The sequence below is a fragment of the Maylandia zebra genome, linkage group LG5 (assembly GCF_041146795.1).
Source record: "Maylandia zebra isolate NMK-2024a linkage group LG5, Mzebra_GT3a, whole genome shotgun sequence".
NCBI lineage: Eukaryota > Metazoa > Chordata > Actinopteri > Cichliformes > Cichlidae > Maylandia > Maylandia zebra.
Genome location: NC_135171.1, coordinates 152,499 through 169,168, shown reverse-complemented (window position 1 = coordinate 169,168; position 16,670 = coordinate 152,499).

Below are 16,670 nucleotides of genomic sequence, written 5' to 3'. Positions count from 1 at the left end.
CTTTATCTTATAGAACTCAAGGTCTCCGTGCTGGGAAAACAGGTTTTGCAGCTGTTTGAGCTAAGATTTCCAAGTTATTCACATAATGAAAACCTATACTTTGTTTCGGTCGAGTTCCCCATTCAAAATGCATGTAACAGTGAGAAACGCACTGTCTTGGTGAAAGAAAGCGTTTTTGTACAACTTCATATGAATAGCTGTAACTTTTGATAGAAGACTCAGATACACATGTTTATGGCTTTATCTTATAGAACTCAAGGTTCCCGTGCTGGGAAAACAGGTTTTGCAGCTGTTTGAGCTAAGATTTCCAAGTTATTCACATAATGAAAACCTATACTTTGTTTCGGTCGAGTTCCCCATTCAAATGCATGTAACAGTGAGAAACGCACTGTCTTGGCGAAAGAAAGCGTTTTTGTACAACTTCATATAAATAGCTGTAACTTTTGATAGAAGACTCAGACAAACATGTTTATGGCTTTATCTTATAGAACTCAAGGTCTCCGTGCTGGGAAAACAGGTTTTGCAGCTGTTTGAGCTAAGATTTCCAAGTTATTCACATAATGAAAACCTATACTTTGTTTCGGTCGAGTTTCCAATGTAACAGTGAGAAACGCACTGTCTTGGCGAAAGAAAGCTATTTTGTACAACTTCATATAAATAGCTGTAACTTTTGATAGAAGACTCAGACAAACATGTTTATGGCTTTATCTTATAGAACTCAAGGTCTCCGTGCTGGGAAAACAGGTTTTGCAGCTGTTTGAGCTAAGATTTCCAAGTTATTCACATAATGAAAACCTATACTTTGTTTCGGTGGAGTTCCCCATTCAAATGCATGTAACAGTGAGAAACGCACTGTCTTGGCGAAAGAAAGCGTTTTTGTACAACTTCATATGAATAGCTGTAACTTTTGATAGAAGACTCGGATACACATGTTTATGGCTTTATCTTATAGAGCTCAAGGTTCCCGTGCTGGGAAAACAGGTTTTGCAGCTGTTTGAGCTAAGATTTCCAAGTTATTCACATAATGAAAACCTATACTTTGTTTCGGTCGAGTTCCCCATTCAAATGCATGTAACAGTGAGAAACGCACTGTCTTGGCGAAAGAAAGCGTTTTTGTACAACTTCATATAAATAGCTGTAACTTTTGATAGAAGACTCAGACAAACATGTTTATGGCTTTATCTTATAGAACTCAAGGTCTCCGTGCTGGGAAAACAGGTTTTGCAGCTGTTTGAGCTAAGATTTCCAAGTTATTCACATAATGAAAACCTATACTTTGTTTCGATTGAGTTCCCCATTCAAAATGCATGTAACAGTGAGAAACGCACTGTCTTGACGAAAGAAAACGTTTTTGTACAACTTCATATAAATAGCTGTAACTTTTGATAGAAGACTCAGACAAACATGTTTATGGCCTTATCTTATAGAACTCAAGGTCCCCGTGCTGGGAAAACAGGTTTTGCAGCTGTTTGAGCTAAGATTTCCAAGTTATTCACATAATGAAAACCTATACTTTGTTTCGGTGGAGTTCCCCATTCAAATGCATGTAACAGTGAGAAACGCACTGTCTTGGCGAAAGAAAGCGTTTTTGTACAACTTCATATAAATAGCTGTAACTTTTGATAGAAGACTCAGACAAACATGTTTATGGCTTTATCTTATAGAACTCAAGGTCTCCGTGCTGGGAAAACAGGTTTTGCAGCTGTTTGAGCTAAGATTTCCAAGTTATTCACATAATGAAAACCTATACTTTGTTTCGGTCGAGTTCCCCATTCAAAATGCATGTAACAGTGAGAAACGCACTGTCTTGGCGAAAGAAAACGTTTTTGTACAACTTCATAGAAATAGCTGTAACTTTTGATAGAAGACTCAGACAAACATGTTTATGGCTTTATCTTATAGAGCTCAAGGTTCCCGTGCTGGGAAAACAGGTTTTGCAGCTGTTTGAGCTAAGATTTCCAAGTTATTCACATAATGAAAACCTATACTTTGTTTCGGTCGAGTTCCCCATTCAAAATGCATGTAACAGTGAGAAACGCACTGTCTTGGCGAAAGAAAACGTTTTTGTACAACTTCATAGAAATAGCTGTAACTTTTGATAGAAGACTCAGACAAACATGTTTATGGCCTTATCTTATAGAACTCAAGGTCCCCGTGCTGGGAAAACAGGTTTTGCAGCTGTTTGAGCTAAGATTTCCAAGTTATTCACATAATGAAAACCTATACTTTGTTTCGGTGGAGTTCCCCATTCAAATGCATGTAACAGTGAGAAACGCACTGTCTTGGCGAAAGAAAGCGTTTTTGTACAACTTCATATAAATAGCTGTAACTTTTGATAGAAGACTCAGACAAACATGTTTATGGCTTTATCTTATAGAACTCAAGGTCTCCGTGCTGGGAAAACAGGTTTTGCAGCTGTTTGAGCTAAGATTTCCAAGTTATTCACATAATGAAAACCTATACTTTGTTTCGGTCGAGTTCCCCATTCAAAATGCATGTAACAGTGAGAAACGCACTGTCTTGGCGAAAGAAAACGTTTTTGTACAACTTCATAGAAATAGCTGTAACTTTTGATAGAAGACTCAGACAAACATGTTTATGGCTTTATCTTATAGAGCTCAAGGTTCCCGTGCTGGGAAAACAGGTTTTGCAGCTGTTTGAGCTAAGATTTCCAAGTTATTCACATAATGAAAACCTATACTTTGTTTCGGTCGAGTTCCCCATTCAAAATGCATGTAACAGTGAGAAACGCACTGTCTTGGCGAAAGAAAACGTTTTTGTACAACTTCATAGAAATAGCTGTAACTTTTGATAGAAGACTCAGACAAACATGTTTATGGCCTTTTCTTATAGAACTCAAGGTCCCCGTGCTGGGAAAACAGGTTTTGCAGCTGTTTGAGCTAAGATTTCCAAGTTATTCACATAATGAAAACCTATACTTTGTTTCGGTCGAGTTCCCCATTCAAATGCATGTAACAGTGAGAAACACACTGTCTTGGCGAAAGAAAGCGTTTTTGTACAACTTCATATAAATAGCTGTAACTTTTGATAGAAGACTCGGATACACATGTTTATGGCTTTATCTTATAGAACTCAAGGTCTCCGTGCTGGGCAAACAGGTTTTGCAGCTGTTTGAGCTAAGATTTCCAAGTTATTCACATAATGAAAACCTATACTTTGTTTCGGTCGAGTTCCCCATTCAAAATGCATGTAACAGTGAGAAACGCACTGTCTTGGCGAAAGAAAACGTTTTTGTACAACTTCATAGAAATAGCTGTAACTTTTGATAGAAGACTCCGACAAACATGTTTATGGCTTATATATTATAGAACTCAAGGTCTCCGTGCTGGGAAAACAGGTTTTGCAGCTGTTTGAGCTAAGATTTCCAAGTTATTCACATAATGAAAACCTATACTTTGTTTCGGTGGAGTTCCCCATTCAAATGCATGTAACAGTGAGAAACGCACTGTCTTGGCGAAAGAAAGCGTTTTTGTACAACTTCATATAAATAGCTGTAACTTTTGATAGAAGACTCAGACAAACATGTTTATGGCTTTATCTTATAGAACTCAAGGTCTCCGTGCTGGGCAAACAGGTTTTGCAGCTGTTTGAGCTAAGATTTCCAAGTTATTCACATAATGAAAACCTATAATTTGTTTCGGTTGAGTTCCCCATTCAAATGCATGTAACAGTGAGAAACGCACTGTCTTGGCGAAAGAAAACGTTTTTGTACAACTTCATAGAAATAGCTGTAACTTTTGATAGAAGACTCCGACAAACATGTTTATGGCTTATATATTATAGAACTCAAGGTCTCCGTGCTGGGAAAACAGGTTTTGCAGCTGTTTGAGCTAAGATTTCCAAGTTATTCACATAATGAAAACCTATACTTTGTTTCGGTCGAGTTCCCCATTCAAATGCATGTAACAGTGAGAAACGCACTGTCTTGGCGAAAGAAAGCGTTTTTGTACAACTTCATATAAATAGCTGTAACTTTTGATAGAAGACTCAGACAAACATGTTTATGGCTTTATCTTATAGAACTCAAGGTCTCCGTGCTGGGCAAACAGGTTTTGCAGCTGTTTGAGCTAAGATTTCCAAGTTATTCACATAATGAAAACCTATAATTTGTTTCGGTTGAGTTCCCCATTCAAATGCATGTAACAGTGAGAAACGCACTGTCTTGGCGAAAGAAAGCGTTTTTGTACAACTTCATATGAATAGCTGTAACTTTTGATAGAAGACTCGGATACACATGTTTATGGCTTTATCTTATAGAGCTCAAGGTTCCCGTGCTGGGAAAACAGGTTTTGCAGCTGTTTGAGCTAAGATTTCCAAGTTATTCACATAATGAAAACCTATACTTTGTTTCGGTGGAGTTCCCCATTCAAATGCATGTAACAGTGAGAAACGCACTGTCTTGGCGAAAGAAAGCGTTTTTTTACAACTTCATATAAATAGCTGTAACTTTTGATAGAAGACTCGGATACACATGTTTATGGCTTTATCTTATAGAACTCAAGGTCTCCGTGCTGGGCAAACAGGTTTTGCAGCTGTTTGAGCTAAGATTTCCAAGTTATTCACATAATGAAAACCTATACTTTGTTTCGGTCGAGTTCCCCATTCAAAATGCATGTAACAGTGAGAAACGCACTGTCTTGGCGAAAGAAAGCGTTTTTGTACAACTTCATATGAATAGCTGTAACTTTTGATAGAAGACTCGGATACACATGTTTATGGCTTTATCTTATAGAGCTCAAGGTTCCCGTGCTGGGAAAACAGGTTTTGCAGCTGTTTGAGCTAAGATTTCCAAGTTATTCACATAATGAAAACCTATACTTTGTTTCGGTCGAGTTCCCCATTCAAATGCATGTAACAGTGAGAAACGCACTGTCTTGGCGAAAGAAAGCGTTTTTGTACAACTTCATATAAATAGCTGTAACTTTTGATAGAAGACTCAGACAAACATGTTTATGGCTTTATCTTATAGAACTCAAGGTTCCCGTGCTGGGAAAACAGGTTTTGCAGCTGTTTGAGCTAAGATTTCCAAGTTATTCACATAATGAAAACCTATACTTTGTTTCGGTGGAGTTCCCCATTCAAATGCATGTAACAGTGAGAAACGCACTGTCTTGGCGAAAGAAAGCGTTTTTGTACAACTTCATATAAATAGCTGTAACTTTTGATAGAAGACTCAGACAAACATGTTTATGGCTTTATCTTATAGAACTCAAGGTTCCCGTGCTGGGAAAACAGGTTTTGCAGCTGTTTGAGCTAAGATTTCCAAGTTATTCACATAATGAAAACCTATACTTTGTTTCGGTCGAGTTCCCCATTCAAATGCATGTAACAGTGAGAAACGCACTGTCTTGGCGAAAGAAAGCGTTTTTGTACAACTTCATAGAAATAGCTGTAACTTTTGATAGAAGACTCAGACAAACATGTTTATGGCTTTATCTTATAGAGCTCAAGGTTCCCGTGCTGGGAAAACAGGTTTTGCAGCTGTTTGAGCTAAGATTTCCAAGTTATTCACATAATGAAAACCTATACTTTGTTTCGGTCGAGTTCCCCATTCAAATGCATGTAACAGTGAGAAACGCACTGTCTTGGCGAAAGAAAGCGTTTTTGTACAACTTCATAGAAATAGCTGTAACTTTTGATAGAAGACTCAGACAAACATGTTTATGGCTTTATCTTATAGAGCTCAAGGTTCCCGTGCTGGGAAAACAGGTTTTGCAGCTGTTTGAGCTAAGATTTCCAAGTTATTCACATAATGAAAACCTATACTTTGTTTCGGTGGAGTTCCCCATTCAAATGCATGTAACAGTGAGAAACGCACTGTCTTGGCGAAAGAAAGCGTTTTTGTACAACTTCATATAAATAGCTGTAACTTTTGATAGAAGACTCAGACAAACATGTTTATGGCTTTATCTTATAGAACTCAAGGTTCCCGTGCTGGGAAAACAGGTTTTGCAGCTGTTTGAGCTAAGATTTCCAAGTTATTCACATAATTAAAACCTATACTTTGTTTCGGTCGAGTTCCCCATTCAAATGCATGTAACAGTGAGAAACGCACTGTCTTGGCGAAAGAAAGCGTTTTTGTACAACTTCATATGAATAGCTGTAACTTTTGATAGAAGACTCAGACAAACATGTTTATGGCTTTATCTTATAGAGCTCAATGTTCCCGTGCTGGGAAAACAGGTTTTGCAGCTGTTTGAGCTAAGATTTCCAAGTTATTCACATAATGAAAACCTATACTTTGTTTCGGTCGAGTTCCCCATTCAAATGCATGTAACAGTGAGAAACGCACTGTCTTGGCGAAAGAAAGCGTTTTTGTACAACTTCATATAAATAGCTGTAACTTTTGATAGAAGACTCGGATACACATGTTTATGGCTTTATCTTATAGAACTCAAGGTTCCCGTGCTGGGCAAACAGGTTTTGCAGCTGTTTGAGCTAAGATTTCCAAGTTATTCACATAATGAAAACCTATACTTTGTTTCGGTCGAGTTCCCCATTCAAAATGCATGTAACAGTGAGAAACGCACTGTCTTGGCGAAAGAAAGCGTTTTTGTACAACTTCATAGAAATAGCTGTAACTTTTGATAGAAGACTCAGACAAACATGTTTATGGCTTATATATTATAGAACTCAAGGTCTCCGTGCTGGGAAAACAGGTTTTGCAGCTGTTTGAGCTAAGATTTCCAAGTTATTCACATAATGAAAACCTATACTTTGTTTCGGTCGAGTTCCCCATTCAAATGAATGTAACAGTGAGAAACGCACTGTCTTGGCGAAAGAAAGCGTTTTTGTACAACTTCATATGAATAGCTGTAACTTTTGATAGAAGACTCAGACAAACATGTTTATGGCTTTATCTTATAGAGCTCAAGGTTCCCGTGCTGGGAAAACAGGTTTTGCAGCTGTTTGAGCTAAGATTTCCAAGTTATTCACATAATGAAAACCTATACTTTGTTTCGGTCGAGTTCCCCATTCAAATGCATGTAACAGTGAGAAACGCACTGTCTTGGCGAAAGAAAGCGTTTTTGTACAACTTCATAGAAATAGCTGTAACTTTTGATAGAAGACTCAGACAAACATGTTTATGGCTTTATCTTATAGAGCTCAAGGTTCCCGTGCTGGGAAAACAGGTTTTGCAGCTGTTTGAGCTAAGATTTCCAAGTTATTCACATAATGAAAACCTATACTTTGTTTCGGTCGAGTTCCCCATTCAAATGCATGTAACAGTGAGAAACGCACTGTCTTGGCGAAAGAAAGCGTTTTTGTACAACTTCATAGAAATAGCTGTAACTTTTGATAGAAGACTCAGACAAACATGTTTATGGCTTTATCTTATAGAACTCAAGGTCTCCGTGCTGGGAAAACAGGTTTTGCAGCTGTTTGAGCTAAGATTTCCAAGTTATTCACATAATGAAAACCTATAATTTGTTTCGGTTGAGTTCCCCATTCAAATGCATGTAACAGTGAGAAACGCACTGTCTTGGCGAAAGAAAGCGTTTTTGTACAACTTCATATGAATAGCTGTAACTTTTGATAGAAGACTCGGATACACATGTTTATGGCTTTATCTTATAGAGCTCAAGGTTCCCGTGCTGGGAAAACAGGTTTTGCAGCTGTTTGAGCTAAGATTTCCAAGTTATTCACATAATGAAAACCTATACTTTGTTTCGGTCGAGTTCCCCATTCAAATGCATGTAACAGTGAGAAACGCACTGTCTTGGCGAAAGAAAGCGTTTTTGTACAACTTCATATAAATAGCTGTAACTTTTGATAGAAGACTCGGATACACATGTTTATGGCTTTATCTTATAGAACTCAAGGTCTCCGTGCTGGGAAAACAGGTTTTGCAGCTGTTTGAGCTAAGATTTCCAAGTTATTCACATAATGAAAACCTATACTTTGTTTCGGTGGAGTTCCCCATTCAAATGCATGTAACAGTGAGAAACGCACTGTCTTGGCGAAAGAAAGCGTTTTTGTACAACTTCATATAAATAGCTGTAACTTTTGATAGACGACTCGGATACACATGTTTATGGCTTTATCTTATAGAACTCAAGGTCTCCGTGCTGGGAAAACAGGTTTTGCAGCTGTTTGAGCTAAGATTTCCAAGTTATTCACATAATGAAAACCTATAATTTGTTTCGGTTGAGTTCCCCATTCAAATGCATGTAACAGTGAGAAACGCACTGTCTTGGCGAAAGAAAGCGTTTTTGTACAACTTCATATGAATAGCTGTAACTTTTGATAGAAGACTCGGATACACATGTTTATGGCTTTATCTTATAGAGCTCAAGGTTCCCGTGCTGGGAAAACAGGTTTTGCAGCTGTTTGAGCTAAGATTTCCAAGTTATTCACATAATGAAAACCTATACTTTGTTTCGGTCGAGTTCCCCATTCAAATGCATGTAACAGTGAGAAACGCACTGTCTTGGCGAAAGAAAGCGTTTTTGTACAACTTCATATAAATAGCTGTAACTTTTGATAGAAGACTCAGACAAACATGTTTATGGCTTTATCTTATAGAACTCAAGGTTCCCGTGCTGGGAAAACAGGTTTTGCAGCTGTTTGAGCTAAGATTTCCAAGTTATTCACATAATGAAAACTTATACTTTGTTTCGGTCGAGTTCCCCATTCAAAATGCATGTAACAGTGAGAAACGCACTGTCTTGGCGAAAGAAAGCGTTTTTGTACAACTTCATATGAATAGCTGTAACTTTTGATAGAAGACTCGGATACACATGTTTATGGCTTTATCTTATAGAACTCAAGGTCTCCGTGCTGGGAAAACAGGTTTTGCAGCTGTTTGAGCTAAGATTTCCAAGTTATTCACATAATGAAAACCTATACTTTGTTTCGGTGGAGTTCCCCATTCAAATGCATGTAACAGTGAGAAACGCACTGTCTTGGCGAAAGAAAGCGATTTTGTACAACTTCATATGAATAGCTGTAACTTTTGATAGAAGACTCGGATACACATGTTTATGGCTTTATCTTATAGAAATCAAGGTTCCCGTGCTGGGAAAACAGGTTTTGCAGCTGTTTGAGCTAAGATTTCCAAGTTATTCAAATAATGAAAACCTATACTTTGTTTCGGTCGAGTTCCCCATTCAAATGCATGTAACAGTGAGAAACGCACTGTCTTGGCGAAAGAAAGCGTTTTTGTACAACTTCATATAAATAGCCGTAACTTTTGATAGAAGACTCAGACAAACATGTTTATGGCTTTATCTTATAGAACTCAAGGTCTCCGTGCTGGGAAAACAGGTTTTGCAGCTGTTTGAGCTAAGATTTCCAAGTTATTCACATAATGAAAACCTATACTTTGTTTCGGTGGAGTTCCCCATTCAAATGCATGTAACAGTGAGAAACGCACTGTCTTGGCGAAAGAAAGCGTTTTTGTACGGAATTCCTTGGTGCATTCCAGAACTCTGAACATTCCGGAATTCCGAACATTCCGGAACCTTGGTGCATTCGGGAACTCTGAACATTCCGGAATGCCGAACATTCCGGAACCTTGGTGCATTCCGGAATTCCGAACATTCCGGAATTCCGAACATTCCGGAACCTTGGTGCATTCCGGAACTCTGAACATTCCGGAACCTTGGTACATTCTGGAATTCCGAACATTCCGGAACCTTTGTGCATTCCGGAACTCTGAACATTCCGGAACCTTGCTGCATTCCGGAACCTTGGTGCATTCCGGAACTCTGAACATTCCGGAACTCTGAACATTCCGGAATTCCGAACATTCCGGAACCTTGGTGCATTCCGGAATTCCGAACATTCCGGAACCTTGGTACATTCCGGAATTCCGAACATTCCGGAATTCCGAACATTCCGGAACCTTTGTGCATTCCGGAACCTTGGTGCATTCCGGAACCCTGAACAATTCGGAATTCCGAACATTCCGGAACCTTGGTGCATTCCGGAACTCCGAACATTCCGGAATTCCGAACATTCCGGAACCTTTGTGCATTCCGGAACCTTGGTGCATTCCGGAACTCTGAACAATCCGGAATTCCGAACATTCCGGAACCTTGGTGCATTCCGGAACTCTGAACATTCCGGAATTCCGAACATTCCGGAACCTTGGTGCATTCCGGAACTCTGAACATTCCGGAATTCCGAACATTCCGGAACCTTGGTGCATTCCGGAACTCTGAACATTCCAGAACCTTTGTGCATGCCGGAACTCTGAACATTCCGGAACCTTGATACATTCCGGAATTCCGAACATTCCGGAACCTTGGTGCATTCCGGAATTCCGAACATTCCGGAACCTTGGTACATTCCGGAACTCTGAACATTCCGGAATTCCGAACATTCCGGAACCTTGGTGCATTCCGGAACTCTAAACATTCCGGAACCTTGGTACATTCCAGAATTCCGAACATTCCGGAACCTTTGTGCATTCCGGAACTCTGAACATACCGGAACTCTGAACATTCCGGAATTCCGAACATTCCGGAACCTTTGTGCATTCCGGAACTCTGAACATTCCGGAACCTTGCTGCATTCCGGAACCTTGGTGCATTCCGGAACTCTGAACATTCCGGAATTCCGAACATTCCGGAACCTTGGTGCATTCCGGAACTCTGAACATTCCGGAACTCTGAACATTCCGGAATTCCGAACATTCCGGAACCTTGGTGCATTCCGGAACCTTGGTGCATTCCGGAACTCTGAACATTCCGGAATTCCGAACATTCCGGAACCTTGGTGCATTCCGGAACCTTGGTGCATTCCGGAACTCTGAACATTCCGGAATTCCGAACATTCCGGAACCTTGGTGCATTCCGGAACTCTGAACATTCCGGAACTCTGAACATTCCGGAATTCCGAACATTCCGGAACCTTGGTGCATTCCGGAACCTTGGTGCATTCCGGAACTCTGAACATTCCGGAATTCCGAACATTCCGGAACCTTGGTGCATTCCGGAACCTTGCTGCATTCCGGAACTCTGAACATTCCGGAATTCCGAACATTCCGGAACCTTGGTGCATTCCGGAACTCTGAATTCCGAAACCTTGGTGCATTCCGGAACTCTGAACAATCCGGAACTCTGAACATTCCAGAACCTTGGTGCATTCTGGAATTCTGAATTCCGGAACCTTGGTGCATTCCGGAACTCTGAACATTCCGGAATTCCGAACATTCCGGAACCTTGGTGCATTCTGGAACTCTGAACATTCCGGAATTCCGAACATTCCGGAACTCTGAACATTCCAGAACCTTGGTGCATTCTGGAATTCTGAATTCCGGAACCTTGGTGCATTCCGGAACTCTGAACATTCCGGAATTCCGAACATTCCGGAACCTTGGTGCATTCCGGAACTCTGAACATTCCGGAATTCCGAAACATTCCGGAACCTTGGTGCATTCCGGAACTCTGAACATTCCGGAACTCTGAACATTCCGGAATTCCGAACATTCCGGAACCTTGGTGCATTCCGGAACCTTGGTGCATTCCGGAACTGAACATTCCGGAATTCCGAACATTCCGGAACCTTGGTGCATTCCGGAACCTTGGTGCATTCCGGAACTCTGAACATTCCGGAATTCCGAACATTCCGGAACCTTGGTGCATTCCGGAACTCTGAACATTCCGGAATTCCGAACATTCCAGAACCTTTGTGCATTCCGGAACCTTGGTGCATTCCGGAACTCTGATCATTTCGGAATTCCGAACATTCCAGAACCTTGGTGCATTCCGGAACTCTGAACATTCCGGAATTCCGAACATTCCGGAACCTTGGTGCATTCCGGAACTCTGAACATTCCGGAATTCCGAACATTCCGGAACCTTGGTGCATTCCGGAACTCTAAACATTCCGGAACCTTGGTACATTCCGGAATTCCGAACATTCCGGAACCTTTGTGCATTCCGGAACTCTGAACATTCCGGAACCTTGGTGCATTCCGGAACCTTGGTGCATTCCGGAACTCTGAACATTCCGGAATTCCGAACATTCCGGAACCTTGGTGCATTCCGGAACCTTGGTGCATTCCGGAACTCTGAACATTCCGGAATTCCGAACATTCCGGAACCTTGGTGCATTCCGGAACTCTGAACATTCCAGAACCTTTGTGAATTCCAGAGCTCTGAACATTCCGGAACCTTGGTACATTCCGGAACCTTTGTGCATTCCGGAACTCTGAACATTCCGGAATTCCGAACATTCCGGAACCTTTGTGCATTCCGGAACCTTGGTGCATTCCGGAACTCTGATCATTCCGGAATTCCGAACATTCCGGAACCTTGGTGCATTCCGGAACTCTGAACAATCCGGAATTCCGAACATTCCGGAACCTTGGTGCATTCCGGAACTCTGAACATTCCGGAATTCCGAACATTCCGGAACCTTGGTGCATTCCGGAACTCTGAACATTCCGGAATTCCGAACATTCCGGAACCTTGGTGCATTCCGGAACTCTGAACATTCCAGAACCTTTGTGCATTCCGGAACTCTGAACATTCCGGAACCTTGATACATTCCGGAATTCCGAACATTCCGGAACCTTGGTGCATTCCGGAACTCTGTACATTCCGGAATTCCGAACATTCCGGAACCTTGGTGCATTCCGGAATTCCGAACATTCCGGAACCTTGGTACATTCCGGAACTCTGAACATTCCGGAATTCCGAACATTCCGGAACCTTGGTGCATTCCGGAATTCCGAACATTCCGGAACCTTGGTACATTCCGGAACTCTGAACATTCCGGAACTCTAAACATTCCGGAACCTTGGTACATTCCAGAATTCCGAACATTCCGGAACCTTTGTGCATTCCGGAACTCTGAACATTCCGGAACTCTGAACATTCCGGAATTCCGAACATTCCGGAACCTTTGTGCATTCCGGAACTCTGAACATTCCGGAACCTTGCTGCATTCCGGAACCTTGGTGCATTCCGGAACTCTGAACATTCCGGAATTCCGAACATTCCGGAACCTTGGTGCATTCCGGAACTCTGAACATTCCGGAACTCTGAACATTCCGGAATTCCGAACATTCCGGAACCTTGGTGCATTCCGGAACCTTGGTGCATTCCGGAACTCTGAACATTCCGGAATTCCGAACATTCCGGAACCTTGGTGCATTCCGGAACCTTGGTGCATTCCGGAACTCTGAACATTCCGGAATTCCGAACATTCCGGAACCTTGGTGCATTCCGGAACTCTGAACATTCCGGAATTCCGAACATTCCGGAACCTTGGTGCATTCCGGAACTCTGAACATTCCGGAACTCTGAACATTCCGGAATTCCGAACATTCCGGAACCTTGGTGCATTCCGGAACCTTGGTGCATTCCGGAACTCTGAACATTCCGGAATTCCGAACATTCCGGAACCTTGGTGCATTCCGGAACTCTGAACATTCCGGAACTCTGAACATTCCGGAACTCTGAACATTCCGGAATTCCGAACATTCCGGAACCTTGGTGCATTCTGGAACCTTGGTGCATTCCGGAACTCTGAACATTCCGGAATTCCGAACATTCCGGAACCTTGGTGCATTCCGGAACTCTGAACATTCCGGAACTCTGAACATTCCGGAATTCCGAACATTCCGGAACCTTGGTGCATTCCGGAACTCTGAACATTCCGGAACTCTGAACATTCCGGAATTCCGAACATTCCGGAACCTTGGTGCATTCCGGAACCTTGGTGCATTCCGGAACTCTGAACATTCCGGAACTCTGAACATTCCGGAATTCCGAACATTCCGGAACCTTGGTGCATTCCGGAACCTTGGTGCATTCCGGAACTCTGAACATTCCGGAATTCCGAACATTCCGGAACCTTGGTGCATTCCGGAACTCTGAATTCCGAAACCTTGGTGCATTCCGGAACTCTGAACAATCCGGAACTCTGAACATTCCAGAACCTTGGTGCATTCTGGAATTCTGAATTCCGGAACCTTGGTGCATTCCGGAACTCTGAACATTCCGGAATTCCGAACATTCCGGAACCTTGGTGCATTCTGGAACTCTGAACATTCCGGAATTCCGAACATTCCGGAACCTTTGTGCATTCCGGAACCTTGGTGCATTCCGGAACTCTGATCATTTCGGAATTCCGAACATTCCAGGACCTTGGTGCATTCCGGAACTCTGAACATTCCGGAATTCCGAACATTCCGGAACCTTGGTGCATTCCGGAACTCTGAACATTCCGGAATTCCGAACATTCCGGAACCTTGGTGCATTCCGGAACTCTAAACATTCCGGAACCTTGGTACATTCCGGAATTCCGAACATTCCGGAACCTTTGTGCATTCCGGAACTCTGAACATTCCGGAACTCTGAACATTCCGGAATTCCGAACATTCCGGAACCTTTGTGCATTCCGGAACTCTGAACATTCCGGAACCTTGGTGCATTCCGGAACCTTGGTGCATTCCGGAACTCTGAACATTCCGGAATTCCGAACATTCCGGAACCTTGGTGCATTCCGGAACCTTGGTGCATTCCGGAACTCTGAACATTCCGGAATTCCGAACATTCCGGAACCTTGGTGCATTCCGGAACCTTGGTGCATTCCGGAACTCTGAACATTCCGGAATTCCGAACATTCCGGAACCTTGGTGCATTCCGGAACTCTGAATTCCGAAAACTTGGTGCATTCCGGAACTCTGAACAATCCGGAACTCTGAACATTCCAGAACCTTGGTGCATTCTGGAATTCTGAATTCCGGAACCTTGGTGCATTCCGGAACTCTGAACATTCCGGAATTCCGAACATTCCGGAACCTTGGTGCATTCTGGAACTCTGAACATTCCGGAACCTTTGTGCATTCCGGAACTCTGAACATTCCGGAACCTTTGTGCATTCCGGAACCTTGGTGCATTCCGGAACTCTGAACATTCCGGAATTCCGAAACATTCCGGAACCTTGGTGCATTCCGGAACTCTGAACATTCCGGAACTCTGAACATTCCGGAATTCCGAACATTCCGGAACCTTGGTGCATTCCGGAACCTTGGTGCATTCCGGAACTGAACATTCCGGAATTCCGAACATTCCGGAACCTTGGTGCATTCCGGAACCTTGGTGCATTCCGGAACTCTGAACATTCCGGAATTCCGAACATTCCGGAACCTTGGTGCATTCCGGAACTCTGAACATTCCAGAACCTTTGTGCATTCCAGAGCTCTGAACATTCCGGAACCTTGGTACATTCCGGAACCTTTGTGCATTCCGGAACTCTGAACATTCCGGAATTCCGAACATTCCGGAACCTTTGTGCATTCCGGAACCTTGGTGCATTCCGGAACTCTGATCATTCCAGAATTCCGAACATTCCAGAACCTTGGTGCATTCCGGAACTCTGAACATTCCGGAATTCCGAACATTCCGGAACCTTGGTGCATTCCGGAATTCCGAACATTCCGGAACCTTGGTACATTCCGGAAATCTGAACATTCCGGAATTCCGAACATTCCGGAACCTTGGTGCATTCCGGAACTCTGAACATTCCGGAATTCCGAACATTCCGGAACCTTGGTGCATTCCGGAACTCTGAACATTCCGGAACTCTGAACATTCCGGAATTCCGAACATTCCGGAACCTTGGTGCATTCCGGAACTCTGAACATTCCAGAATTCCGAACATTCCGGAAACTTGGTGCATTCCGGAATTCCGAACATTCCGGAACCTTGGTACATTCCGGAACTCTGAACATTCCGGAATTCCGAACATTCCGGAACCTTGGTGCATTCCGGAACTCTAAACATTCCGGAACCTTGGTACATTCCGGAATTCCGAACATTCCGGAACCTTTGTGCATTCCGGAACTCTGAACATTCCGGAACCTTGGTGCATTCCGGAACTCTAAACATTCCGGAACCTTGGTGCATTCCGGAACCTTGGTGCATTCCGGAACTCTGAACATTCCGGAATTCCGAACATTCCGGAACCTTGGGGCATTCCGGAACTCCAAACATTCCGGAACCTTGGTGCATTCCGGAACTCTGAACATTCCGGAACTCTGAACATTCCGGAATTCCGAACATTCCGGAACCTTGGTGCATTCCGGAATTCCGAACATTCCGGAACCTTGGTACATTCCGGAACTCTGAACATTCCGGAATTCCGAACATTCCGGAACCTTGGTGCATTCCGGAACTCTGAACATTCCGGAATTCCGAACATTCCGGAACCTTGGGGCATTCCGGAACTCCAAACATTCCGGAACCTTGGTGCATTCCGGAACTCTGAACATTCCGGAACTCTGAACATTCCGGAATTCCGAACATTCCGGAACCTTGGTGCATTCCGGAATTCCGAACATTCCGGAACCTTGGTGCATTCCGGAAATCTGAACATTCCGGAATTCCGAACATTCCGGAACCTTTGTGCATTCCGGAACTCTAAACATTCCGGAACCTTGGTACATTCCGGAATTCCGAACATTCCGGAACCTTGGTGCATTCCGGAACCTTGGTGCATTCCGGAACTCTGAACATTCCGGAATTCCGAACATTCCGGAACCTTGGTGCATTCCGGAACTCTAAACATTCCGGAACCTTGGTACATTCCGGAACTCTGAACATTCCGGAATTCCGAACATTCCGGAACCTTGGTGCATTCCGGAACTCTAAACATTCCGGAACCTTGGTGCATTCCGGAATTCCGAACAT